Below are 12,340 nucleotides of genomic sequence, written 5' to 3' on the forward strand. Positions count from 1 at the left end.
TAAGCAAAGCAAGGGAAAAAAAACGAGTTTGGTATGGTTTTTGAAGTTGACACAGCTATTAGCTGTTTGCAAGCTAGAAATGGAAGGTGGCAGAGATTTTATTAGCATAAAGGGTAGACGTATCAAGAGGAAATTATTTAAAAATGCAACAAGAAGAAGGTGTTAGGAGAACCAACAGGTTTCTGTTAAGAATGTGAATTAACTTTAATCTACTGATTGTCTGTAGTCCTTTGTAGGAATTTTTATGGCATCCAATAAGGCAAAGAACAGCCTTTGCAAGTCATACTAGACCATAGAATAGAGGAGGCATTAAATTTCAAAATCTTCCAAGTTATTCTAAATCTTTTTGTGCTTTTAAACGTTGTGCTTTGTATCAATAATACTTATGATTCACAGTGGAAACCATTATGTTTCTATATATAAAAACTATGATATGAAACCTATTCCCTTTTCCTGAGATGTAAATAATAGAATGTTATGCATGGTTAAAAATTACATTGAAATTATCTTAGTAAAACAGCTAATTCTAAAGGCATTGACTTATTATTGGAATCCTTAAGAAAGTGTATTATTAAACACGGTTCTTTTACAAAGTTTTTATCATTGTTCCAAAGGCACATTTTAAAGGAAAATATGAGAGCAAATTACACTGCCAAATGTTTATTTTAAAAATAACAATTTTATTTATTTGTTATTATTAGGAGAATAATAAATTATTGACAACTGAAGAAATTATAAGGAAATTTAGTTTATTTTTTTCTAATAAGAAGACAATATAAACATTTAAGAGTAAGACTAAAATTGAAAAAAGTAATTTATGATGAACAAGTTGTGAAATGATAATTATCCTTCAAATTTAAGGCACTTTTTTCTAATTATTAGTTGGAATGAGAATATTAGACCATTAATTTCTAAATTAAACAAATTAACAATGGAAATTGATTCAAAGTTAAATGACAAATGTTGAAATAATCATTCAAAATGTAATTCAGATAAAGTAAATAATAATAAACAATAGCTAATTTTATAATCAATGAGTTCTACTTCTTTTAGTACTTATTAGAGGGTATTTACATGAAAATATATACATAGAATTTTTATTGCACCATATAAAATAAATAAAATCTTTAAAACACATCTTTCATGTCAGAGGTATCAAAACTGTTAAAATCTGCTTGTTGTCATATATATTCTAGACACATGAAAAAAAAATCAAGAAATATTTGGAAAACTTCTAAAATTGTATTAATTTTTTTTGTTCAGAAAGATGTGGGATATGTGAATCTCTAATATTAGCTAATGCCCCAATTCTTGCTTGTAAAGAACCTAATCCGTTTTCTTTATTGTGGACTTTATTAGCAGTGGCAAGAAAAACACCCACTCTGAAATGAAAAAAATTAGTCTGAAACAAATTTTAAGCATCAAACTAGCCATTGAAGTGTGTAATAAGGAAATTACAGTTGTTTCCATAAGAACTAATTGAAATAGGAAGATTTGTGATGAATGAGAACAATTAAATCAACTACTACAACTTTACGGTAATTAGCCAGTACTGTCATTAAAAATGTAAGTTGAATATGACTCAAATTCTTCTTTTTATTGATATTTTAATGTGTTAGAGTAAATATTTTAAGATTTATTGTATTTATTGTTTGTGTGTACACTGCTGATGTTTTAAAATAAAAAAAAGTTTATTCAAAAAATATAAAAAAGAAAGAAACACATGTTATACTCTTCTATCGGTTCAATAACATTTCAACAATATGCACCCAAGTTAATCTAAGAAATAATTCAGTACACATAAACTTTTATTTCTTACCTTCTGCTTTAAAAGTTCCAGCTCTGCTGCTTCAACTTATACCCTTCTCCCAATTTCCTGCTGTTTATCCTTTTCACTCACCTCATTTCCCATAGCGTTCACCTGAGCTTTATCATCTCCTACTCCAGTTTACCCATCTTGCTATAAATCCTGCACCCATTTCTCCCAAAGGTCCTTCAATCAAGCCATCATTACACACCTGGTAGAAAGTAGGCCCATGTCCCACTGTCATTCCAGCCTCTTACCACCATGGTTAGATCTTTCAAATAAGTTTATAGGTTATTATTAAAATGCAGTTAATATGGTAAATAAAAACAAAATCAAAGCAAGGCAAGAAAAAAACAGGTTTGGTATGGTTCTTGAAGTTGACACAGCTATTAGCTGTCAGCAAGCTAGAAATGGAAGGTGGCAGAGATTTTATTACCATAAAGGGTAGACATATCAAGAGGAAAATATTTAAAATACAAGAAGAAGAAGGTGTTAGGAGAACCAACAGGTTTCTGTTAAGAATGTGAATTAACTTTAATCTACTGATTGTCTGTAGTCCTTTGTAAGAATTTTATGGCGTCCAATAAGGCAAATAACAGCCTTTGCAAATCATACTAGACCACAGAATAGAGGAGGGATTAAATTTCCAAATATTCCAAGTTATTCTCAATCTTTTGTGCTTTTAAATGTTGTGCTTTGTATCAATAATACTTATGATTCACAGTGGAAAAAAGTATGTTTCTATATATAAAAAACAGGATATGAAACCTATTCCCTTTTTTTAAGATGTAGTAAATAATAGAATGTTATACATGGTTAAAAATTACTTTGAAAGTTATCTTAGTAGCATTAATTTATTATTGGAATCCTTAAGAAAGTTTATTATTAAACATGGTTCTTTTACAATGTTTTTATCATTGTTCCAAAGGCACATTTTAAAGGAATATATGAGAGCAAATTACACTGCCAAATGTTTATTTGAAAAATAACAATTTTATTTATTATTATTACGAGAATAATAAATTAATGACAACTGAAGAAATTATAAGAGAATTTAGTTTCATTTTTACTAATAAGGAAACAATATAAACATTTAAGAGTAAGACTAAAATTGAAAAAAGTAATTTATGATGAACAAGTTGTGAAATGATAATTATCCTTCAAAGTTAAAGTACTTTATGCCTAATTATTAATGGGAATGAGAATATTAGACCATTAATTTCTAAATTAAACAAATTAACAATGGAAATGGATTCAAAGTTAAATGACAAATGTTGAGATTATCTTTCAAAATGTAATTCAGATAAAGTAAATAATAATAAATAAAAAATAACTGATTTTAAAATCAATGTGTTCTACTTTTTTTAGTACTTATTAGTGGGTATTTACATGGAAATATATACATATATTTTTTATTGCACCATATAAAATAAATAAAATCTTTAAAACACATCTTTCATGTCAGAGGTATCAAAACAGTTAAAATCTGCTTGGTGTCATATATATTCTATACACATGAAAAAATCAAGAAATTTTTGGAAAATTTCCAAAATTGTATTAAAATGTTTTTGTTCAGAAAGATGTGGAATATGTGAATCTCTAATATTAACTAATGCCCCAATTCCTGCCTGTAAAGAACCTAATCATTTTTCTTTATTGTGGACTTTATTAGCAGTGGCAAGAAAAACAACCACTCTGAAGTGAAAAAATGAGTCTGAAACAGATTTTAAGCATCAAACTAGCTATTGAAGTGTGTAATAAGGAAAGTACAGTTGTTTCTATAATAACTAATTGAAATAGGAAGATTTGTGATGAATGAGAACAATTAAATCAACTACTACAACTTTACAGTAATTAGCCAATACTGTCATTAAAAAGTAAGTTGAATATGACTCAAATTCTTCTTTTTATTGATATTGTAATGTGTTAGAGTAAATATTGTAAGATCTATTGTATTTATTGTTTGTGTGTACATTGCTGATGTTTGTTTTAAAATAAAAAAAAAATATTCAAAAATATAAAAAAGAAAGAAAAACATGTTACACTCTTCTATTGGTTAAATAACATTTCAACAATCTGCACCCAAGTTAATCTAAGAAATAATTCAGTACATATAAACTTTAATTTCATTTCTTAACCTCCTGATTTAAAAGTTCATAAGTTAGAAGTTGAGCTTGGTAAATAAAGCAAATATGAAATCAAAATGTACTTTCATTGAATTAATCAGTTAGTTGCTGGTGAGAAACAAGAAAAAATAAGAACAGAAACAGGTCTATTTTCAAATTTAAAACAAATATGAAGTTATTATGCACCTGAATTATTTTAATGCTTACACTTTTTCCCACAGCAAACACTTCTTTCTTGCCCCCCCCCCTCAACCTGGTCACCTCTCCTCTCCTAGTTTCTGCATATTGTTCTCCATGTATTCTCATATATCTTCTTTGTCTTTGCTCCTACCTGCTCACTGTATCTCTGTTTTGTGTGTGTTTCCTTGATATGGTTACTGCTTGCCCTTCTTTATCTGTCCTCTACTTGCCTTTTTTCAGTCTCAGACTTCAGGGTTCAGTCTACTGCCCAATTTACAGCTTGATAGTACAATGAAATTGTAATGCAAATTACACCTTAGTATATTCTTAGCAAAATATTCAATTTCATAACAGCTGATTTAGTTTCTAGTTATTATATTCTGCTTCTAAAAGCAACCCTAAATGGGTCTATTTGATAAGAAAAATGGTGTCTTATTAGTTATGGTAAATTGCAGTTACCATAAAAGGAAAAAAGGCATTCAGCATTTAAAAAAATAAATGCCGTTAGTTTCAAATGAAAACAGTCCATATAGTAAAAGTAAAATACCTACAGGAGTTTTAAAAATGCATTGATAATGACTTAATGCTGTTCTATCAATGACAAGAAATACAAATCCACACATTTGCTGCACAGGTAAAGAAATATGTCCATGCTCAGTGTGTTGGAGAAGAATGTCTCTGCTTTCTGATTATATGCAGAGGTGTTTGACAAATTGGTAGAGGAAATATTTATGCAGAGTCATTTAATAAAGGTAAAAAATGCATATTAAAACTGACTAAAGTGTTTCCTGCTAAGAATTACAGCTGAACCAGACTGTTAATACTTAAGGAAATAGTGCAAGGTCAGAAATAATAAAATAAACAGAGCTGGAAATGACAGAAAGAATGCCAAAGAACATCTATATACAGTCAATACCTCTATCAAAAGTGTTATAAACAATAATTAAGACTTTTAGTGAGTAATGAATAAATAGCAGAGAAAGTCGATGAAAAGCCCTATTTTGTGTATAAGACTACCTGAATTACAAATAATTATTTAATCACGCACAGACAGATTTAGATAATGGTAATAAAAAAGAGGTGCTTGCCATGTGCTTTTTGCCCACATTTTACATTTTTAAAATGAATGTAGATGGCTGCATTTTTAATTGAAAGATATATGAACATACATATATATATATATATATATATATATATATATATATATATATATATATATATATATATATATATATATATATATATATATATATGTGTGTGTGTGTGTGTGTGTGTATAGAGAGAGAGAGAGAGAAAGAGTATATCACATCATTGAAACACAATTAAGTGAACACTTCTTCGTTGAACACCAATTCAGCAAACATACTATTAATCTAATAAGATCCAAGATAAAAGAAACAAACTTTTTAAAACAAACAAAAAGCTATATGCCAAAATAGCAAGACTTATACTGCCTTTAAAATCATAGAAAATAAGAACCCACTGCTTTTTCGGAAAAAAGTTTTAATGTATCAGCACTTTCATTTTGTTAAAAAACAAAACTTCTTCAGATACAATCCACAAATGTTAAGACTTGAATTTATAACAATTAGAATTCATGTGTATTCCCCATCAACCAATCACATAAATTCAATTAATGCCCAAACATTAATTGTATGTAACCTCATTCTTGTGAAATACTCAACAATGCAAAGAAAAATGTAATATACAAACAAAAGTATCTCACAACAAGTGTATGTATACACCTGCATTAAGCCTAAAAGACAGTACAAAGTAAAAATGAAAAATAAATATAAAAATAGTAATATTAAACACTAACAATCCTAAAAATGTTACGCAAAAAAGTACTTATTAAGTGCCCTTAATTTAAGAAGGGGGATAAAGGATAAGCTTTCATTAAGTCTGGGCCAAGAGTTAGCATTTAATTTCATATGCCATACCATTTCCTGTTTTTCCAATAATACCCCCCATGCTCCCCCTCTTGTTTTTTTTCAACCCTTTCTAGAATGAAAAACTTAAAATGATGGCCTAAATGTTCCTTAATGTGCTTGTACAGTACATTAGTTGTTCTACCATTCTTAATATCATAAATATGTTCATATATCCAGTCACAGATATGGTGTTCTATTTTCCCGACATAAAAATGAATACATAATTGACATACTGCACAATACACAACTCCTGGGTCGCACAATTAAATCTACCCTTCATGGATATTTTTACCCCACTGATAGTAAAACAGGAACCCACCAAAATATATTTACAAAACTTACATCTTTCACATTTACTTATTATTGGATTAATGGATTCACTTTATCAAAGTTCTAAAACTCCAAAGACCATATGGCCGAGACCATATGTCCAAAGTTTTGGAACTCCGAACACTTTCTATGGAGATCGCTGTATAGTGCAGAACTCAGGATTTGCTGTTTTTCTTGCTGTAGTGTGATCACATATATTGGTATATTTAAGTAGCAGGGGGTGTGGTGGGTGCAGGGGGGCTTTCACCCTGCAAAAATGTAAAGGTAAGTTGTTTTATTTTATTTTTTTGTGTTTTCTTATTGTTTCAAAGTTCCAAAACTTCAGACATATGGTTTCGGAGATATGGTCTTTGGAGTTTTGGAACTTCGATAAAGTGATAGAGATCCAGATTAATACATATTGAGCCAAAACCAATTTCCAACCAATTTTTTATGTTAAAATCTTTTTTATGTATGATGTTTGGTACTTGTCCCAGTTTCTCAAAAACCATAAACTTTATACTATTCATCGAACTAACTTTTCAGTAAAATTTTTCCTAGGGTAAACTAATGGTAGTCTGCCTTAATGACCATAAAGAAAACCATAAAACATAACACCTGTGCCTCCCACACACCCCTAACTAATTATACCAACTCCAAGATCACACTACAGTGGGGAAAAGGGCAAATTCCAGATGGTGGCTGTAGATCAGAGCATGTGTATGTACCTTTAAGAAGCATTTCCAGATGTAGCATGTGCATATAAATAAAAAGCACGTGCAGGCAGCAGTGCCATTTTGACTGAACAGACAAAGTGTTAACATGCATAAGTGTGGTAGTCGGTCTGTTTATAAGTTTATTTAAGTTTAAGTTGCAAAGCCTCATTTCTGATGTGTGTGTGCATAATAAAGCTGCTTGAATTGAAGCCACAAATGTTTATCTGTTTTATCTTGACCAGATGAGCAACATGGTGTTAGAACTGAGATTAAAAGCACAACTTCTTTGAGCCATGAGGTGCAGAGTTGAAGGTGAAGGCAGACTAAGCAGGTTGAGTAAAATGGAGCTCAGACAAACAAAAAAAAGCCAGAAATGAGCTAAAGGTAAAGAAAACTGCACAAATGATTTATATGGCAAAAAAAAAATAAAACGTCACATTTATAAGGCACAAAACACATTATTAATCAAACGAGTAGCACAAAAATGTATTATTAATCAAAAGAAAGGCACAAACTGCATTGTTAATTAAATGAAATGTTTGAAACCATGATATTTGTTAAAACTAGCAGAACTATTCATATGGGGCTCAGAATTATCTTTGGTTTGCATAACGAGCATGTTTAAACTAAAACGGGCACAAGAAAAGTATAATGAACATGATAAGAGATTAAAAGGGCATAATGAGTACAATAAAAGTGCAAATTAAGCTTAAAGAGCAAGGCAACTGCATGTTTTTTGGTAAAAGACTGTATTTGGGCACAAACTACTAGTTCGCATTGACCGAAACCATTCAAAGCATAACTAGAGTTGTTCGAAGTATCTCAGAGTGTGCAGTGTTTGCAGAGTATGTGCTTTATTACGGTGCAATTATTTCAATGAGTTTGCTGTGTGCAAAGTATATTTATATTGCAAAGTGCAGTCAAAGTACAGCTATTTTGAAAAGTTTATTGTGCTGTATGCATTTATTGACAAAAAGCCGCCATTTGAGAGCGTTTCTTACACTGTGCAGAGTTATTTCACAAAGTACAGCCATTTTGAAAGGTTCTTGTGCTGTGTACAGTTTGTTTGCAAAGTGCATTCATCTCAAAGTGTTTCTTACTCTGAGCTTTTTTCCATTGTTACAGTTTATTCACAAAGTACAGTCATTTTGAAGTATTTTTTACATTGATAAGGAGTGGTTTCATAAAGTGCAGTGATTTCAGAATGTTCTTGTGCTATGGAGACTTATTTGGCAAAGTGCAGTTATTTCAAAGAGTTTGTTATGCTACTGGGCATAATTACAAGTACTGGCATAAAGTTCTTGTATATATATTTATGTGTGTATGCTCATACATGATTTCAAGCACCTTCACTGTGTAGTATATGGCAGAGGCATTTCGCAGACCAGGTCCACTTGTATTTGATCATAATATTGCATTAAAATTGGAGAGTATTTGAGCAGGCATACAATATTTTCATACAAGCAGCTTTTTCTGACAAAGATGCACATACGAGTGCATTCATTTTGCTTAACTTAGCTGGGTCAGAAGCTATTGAAAGAGAGCTTTCATTTGTGTATGCACCAGAAATATATGCAGAAGAGGGGAAAACTGTCATATTGTGATACTGGCTGAATCAAGGTAGGACCCTGAGTGCTTAAAACATAAATTTAGAGAAATGTGCAATCCCCAGACAAATGTTACATTAGAGAGGCACGTATTTTATACAACAGACCAAAAGCCAGGCAAAACATTTGCAGCTTATATTACTGATTTGAGAAACAAGGCTAAAATGTGCAGATTTGGTGATTTGAAAGATGAGTTAATAAATGATAGGCTTGTGTGTGGTGTTAATAGTGCTGCAGTGAGAAAGATTTGGCTTTGTGACAGTGATTTTACATTAAGCAAACCAAGAGATTTTTCAAATCCATGAGCTCACAGAAAGGCACACCAGTATGCTTACAGGTGATAAGAGCATGGTTTTAACAGCCTCTAGAGCAAACCTAGACAGCATGCAACACATGGCAAGCAGAAGCAGGCCTAAGTACATGCAGCTGCAACCCCAGCAAGGTTTCCTGGGAGGACTCATAGCTTTTTAGCAAGTTCCAAGTCTAGCTCAGTAAAAAGGGCATGGTCAGTATAGTGTATGAATGAGTCAGCAAAACCCAAGTCAAGTCTTATTGTTAACTGTCGTAATTGTGGTGCCATCTATGAGTCTAAAAGAGAGAAGTGCTTAGCATTTGGTCAGCAATGCCACAAGTGTAAAAATTGGATCCATTTTCAAAAGTTTTGTAAATCATGCAAGCCTCATTTGGTTATTAAGAAAGGTCACTTAAAAAAGCAAATTGATCATTTAGAAAGCTGCAACCCTACTTTCTATGTAGATAGTGGTCAGTGAAAAGGTTAATGCAGTAGATTTATTGGCAAAGAATGAAGTATTTTGTACTGTCCTGATCAATGGTAAACCCACAGATCTCAAAGTAGACACTGGTTCAAAGTGTAATGCAATGTCAGCAGAAACATTTGCTAAGGTGAGGGCTAGTGAGCAACTTAATCTGGGCAACTGTGCAAAGCTTGTTGCTTACAGAGGTGAAGAGATTCAAACCAAAGGATCAATAGTGCTTTCATGCTATTTGACTGGGAACAGTTACAGCTTGCAGTTTTATGTAGTCCGAAGACCTGTGCAGTCATTGTTAGGTCTCAGAGAGAGTTTGAGAATGAAACTGCTTTCTTTCACCAAAGAAGTCCATCATGTAAGCACATGTCCCAGTTCCAGCTTCAGTGATACTATTTTCTCAGAGTATGCTGATGTGTTCGATGACAAGCTAGGCAAACGTCCAGTTGTGAGTTGTGTACTCCATGAAAGTAGACCCAGAGGTCAGTCCAGTGGTCATACCAGCAAGAAATGTCCAATAGCTATGCAGGACAAAGTCAAGGTCCAGTTAGACAAAATGGTGCAGCAAGGTGTGATTTGTCCAGTCACCAAACCAACTGAGTGGGTGTCATCCATGGTAGCTGCTCATAAGAAAAATTCAGATGAAATCAGAATATGCATTGACCCAAGAGACTTGAGCAATGCATTAAGAAGACTTCATCATCCTATGCATGCAGTGCAGGAGATTGCAACCCTTATGCCAAATTCCACTGTTTTTTCTGTCTTAGATGCAAAGAGTTCATTTTGGCAAGTAATGTTTGATCACAAATCTTCACTACTGACTATATTCAGTACCCCATTTGGTAGATACAGATTCCTCAGGATGGCTTTTGGAATAAATTCTGCCAGTGAAGTCTTTCAGAGTGCAATGGAGCAAATTTTTTCAGGCTACCATTGTGCTATCATAGTTGATAATTTACTGGTTGGAAGTAATGGTGAAGCAGAGCATGACAGAAACTTCAGGAAAGTTCTGGACAAAGCGTGTGAAGTGACTTTAAAGATCAATCCTCTGAAGTGCAAATTCAGACTGCCAGAAGTTACTTATGTAGGTCATTTATTTGCCAGTACAGGCTTATGACCAGATCCTTCCAAGCAAGCAGCCATTCTTAAGATGCCAGCTCCAGACAATGTCCAAGCCTCTACAGCGTTTTCTTGATATGGTTAACTATTTGGGCAAATTTATCCCTGAATTTAGTAAGTTATTAGCACCTTTAAGAGAGCTGACACACAAAAATGCTGCATGGTCATGGTTAGAACAACACCAGAGAGCATTTGATAACCTCAAACAGCTAATTGCTAACCCTACTACATTAAGATACTATGATGTCCACAAACCATTAGATCTTTGCTGTGATGCTTCAAAGCTTGGACTTGGTGCAGTTATTCTTTAAGAGGGCAGACCTGTTGCCTATGCATCTAGAACTCTTTCCCAAACTGAGGTGCAGTATGCTCAAATTAAGAAGGAACTTTTGCAATTGTGTTCACATGTTTGAAGTTCCATGATTATATTTATGACCAAGCTATCCCGATAGAAAATGACCATCAACCTCTCTAGTCACTATTTGTAAGAAGCCTATACATTCAGCTCCAGCAAGACTGCAAAGAATGATGCTCAAATTGCAAAAGTACAATTTCAAAATGGTCAACATGAGTCGTAAACTTCTTTATCTAGCTGATACCTTATCCAGCTCGCCCAGAAATACCGCAGAACAGCTTGATGCAGAGAATTTTGACTTTGATGCATGGAAGTGCGTAATTTCTTAACCACGAGACTTGATGAGATGAGAGATCATACAAAGACTGATCCAATCTTGCAAAAGCTCTACCACTTCATCAATGTAGGATGGCCATCAAAGCAATCCTGTGTACAGCAAGAAGTGCAACCTTGCTTTCCATAAAGAGATGAGATGCTGATGGAAGTTGGTATCATTTCAAAGGTCCAAAAGTTGTTGTTCCTACTTCTTTACAACATGAATACATTCAGATTTTACATTGTGGCCACCCAGGTTCCGATTCTACCAAAAGAAAGGTGAGAAGACTAGTATTTTGGCCTTCTCTAGCAAAAGACATTCATAATGTGCTTTCTTCTTGTACAGTGTGCAACAGTACTAAGCCACATTTGCAAAAAGAGCCACTTCAGCTAAGCCAAATTCCTGAACTACCTTGGTCAACAGTAGCAACTGACATATTTGAGTGGAACAGTCAGCATTACTTAGTGTTGGTAGACTCTTATATAATTGCATGTCAAGGAGTGTATTTTATATAGCACGGTGCTCAATTTGTAGTGCATTGATATAAAGATATACTCTTTCAAAATTAAATGAGAGAATTGATGAGCACTGCTATGGAGTAAGGACAAGAAATAATAGCATGCATTATAGCATTTGGGTTACAAACAATTTTATTTTTGCATGACTGACAGTCTGAAGATGGATGTAAAGAGAGGTGATGTAAATCTTAAGTGTAAATTGATAAAGAAAAAACTTTAAAACATTAGCTTTTAAGGTCATGTGATTGGTTTTAATTATTGAATGCTATAAAGTTTTATATACCAAAGTCTGACAAAGTCTTATTTTCAATAGATGCAAGCACTTACTGTGGCATTTTATGAAAACATTGTTGAGCTGTTCAGTACACATGAATTACTTATCTTTTTAGCAGTTTTTACCGTTTGAAGTTTTTATAGTTAAATGCTTTGATGGGTTATCACGTATTTTTTGTTTCATTTATATAAACTCAAAACTGTTGCATTTTAGACATGAGCAGCATTCCCCAACCTGAAACGAATACTGTATGAATTCCTTCTGAAACAAAATAAAATGCAGCTTGTGAGACCAGGACATTCTAGTGGTCATGTA

The sequence above is a fragment of the Protopterus annectens genome, chromosome 2.part0 (assembly GCF_019279795.1).
Source record: "Protopterus annectens isolate FY-2018-M chromosome 2.part0, PAN1.0, whole genome shotgun sequence".
NCBI classification, from domain to species: Eukaryota; Metazoa; Chordata; order Ceratodontiformes; family Protopteridae; genus Protopterus; species Protopterus annectens.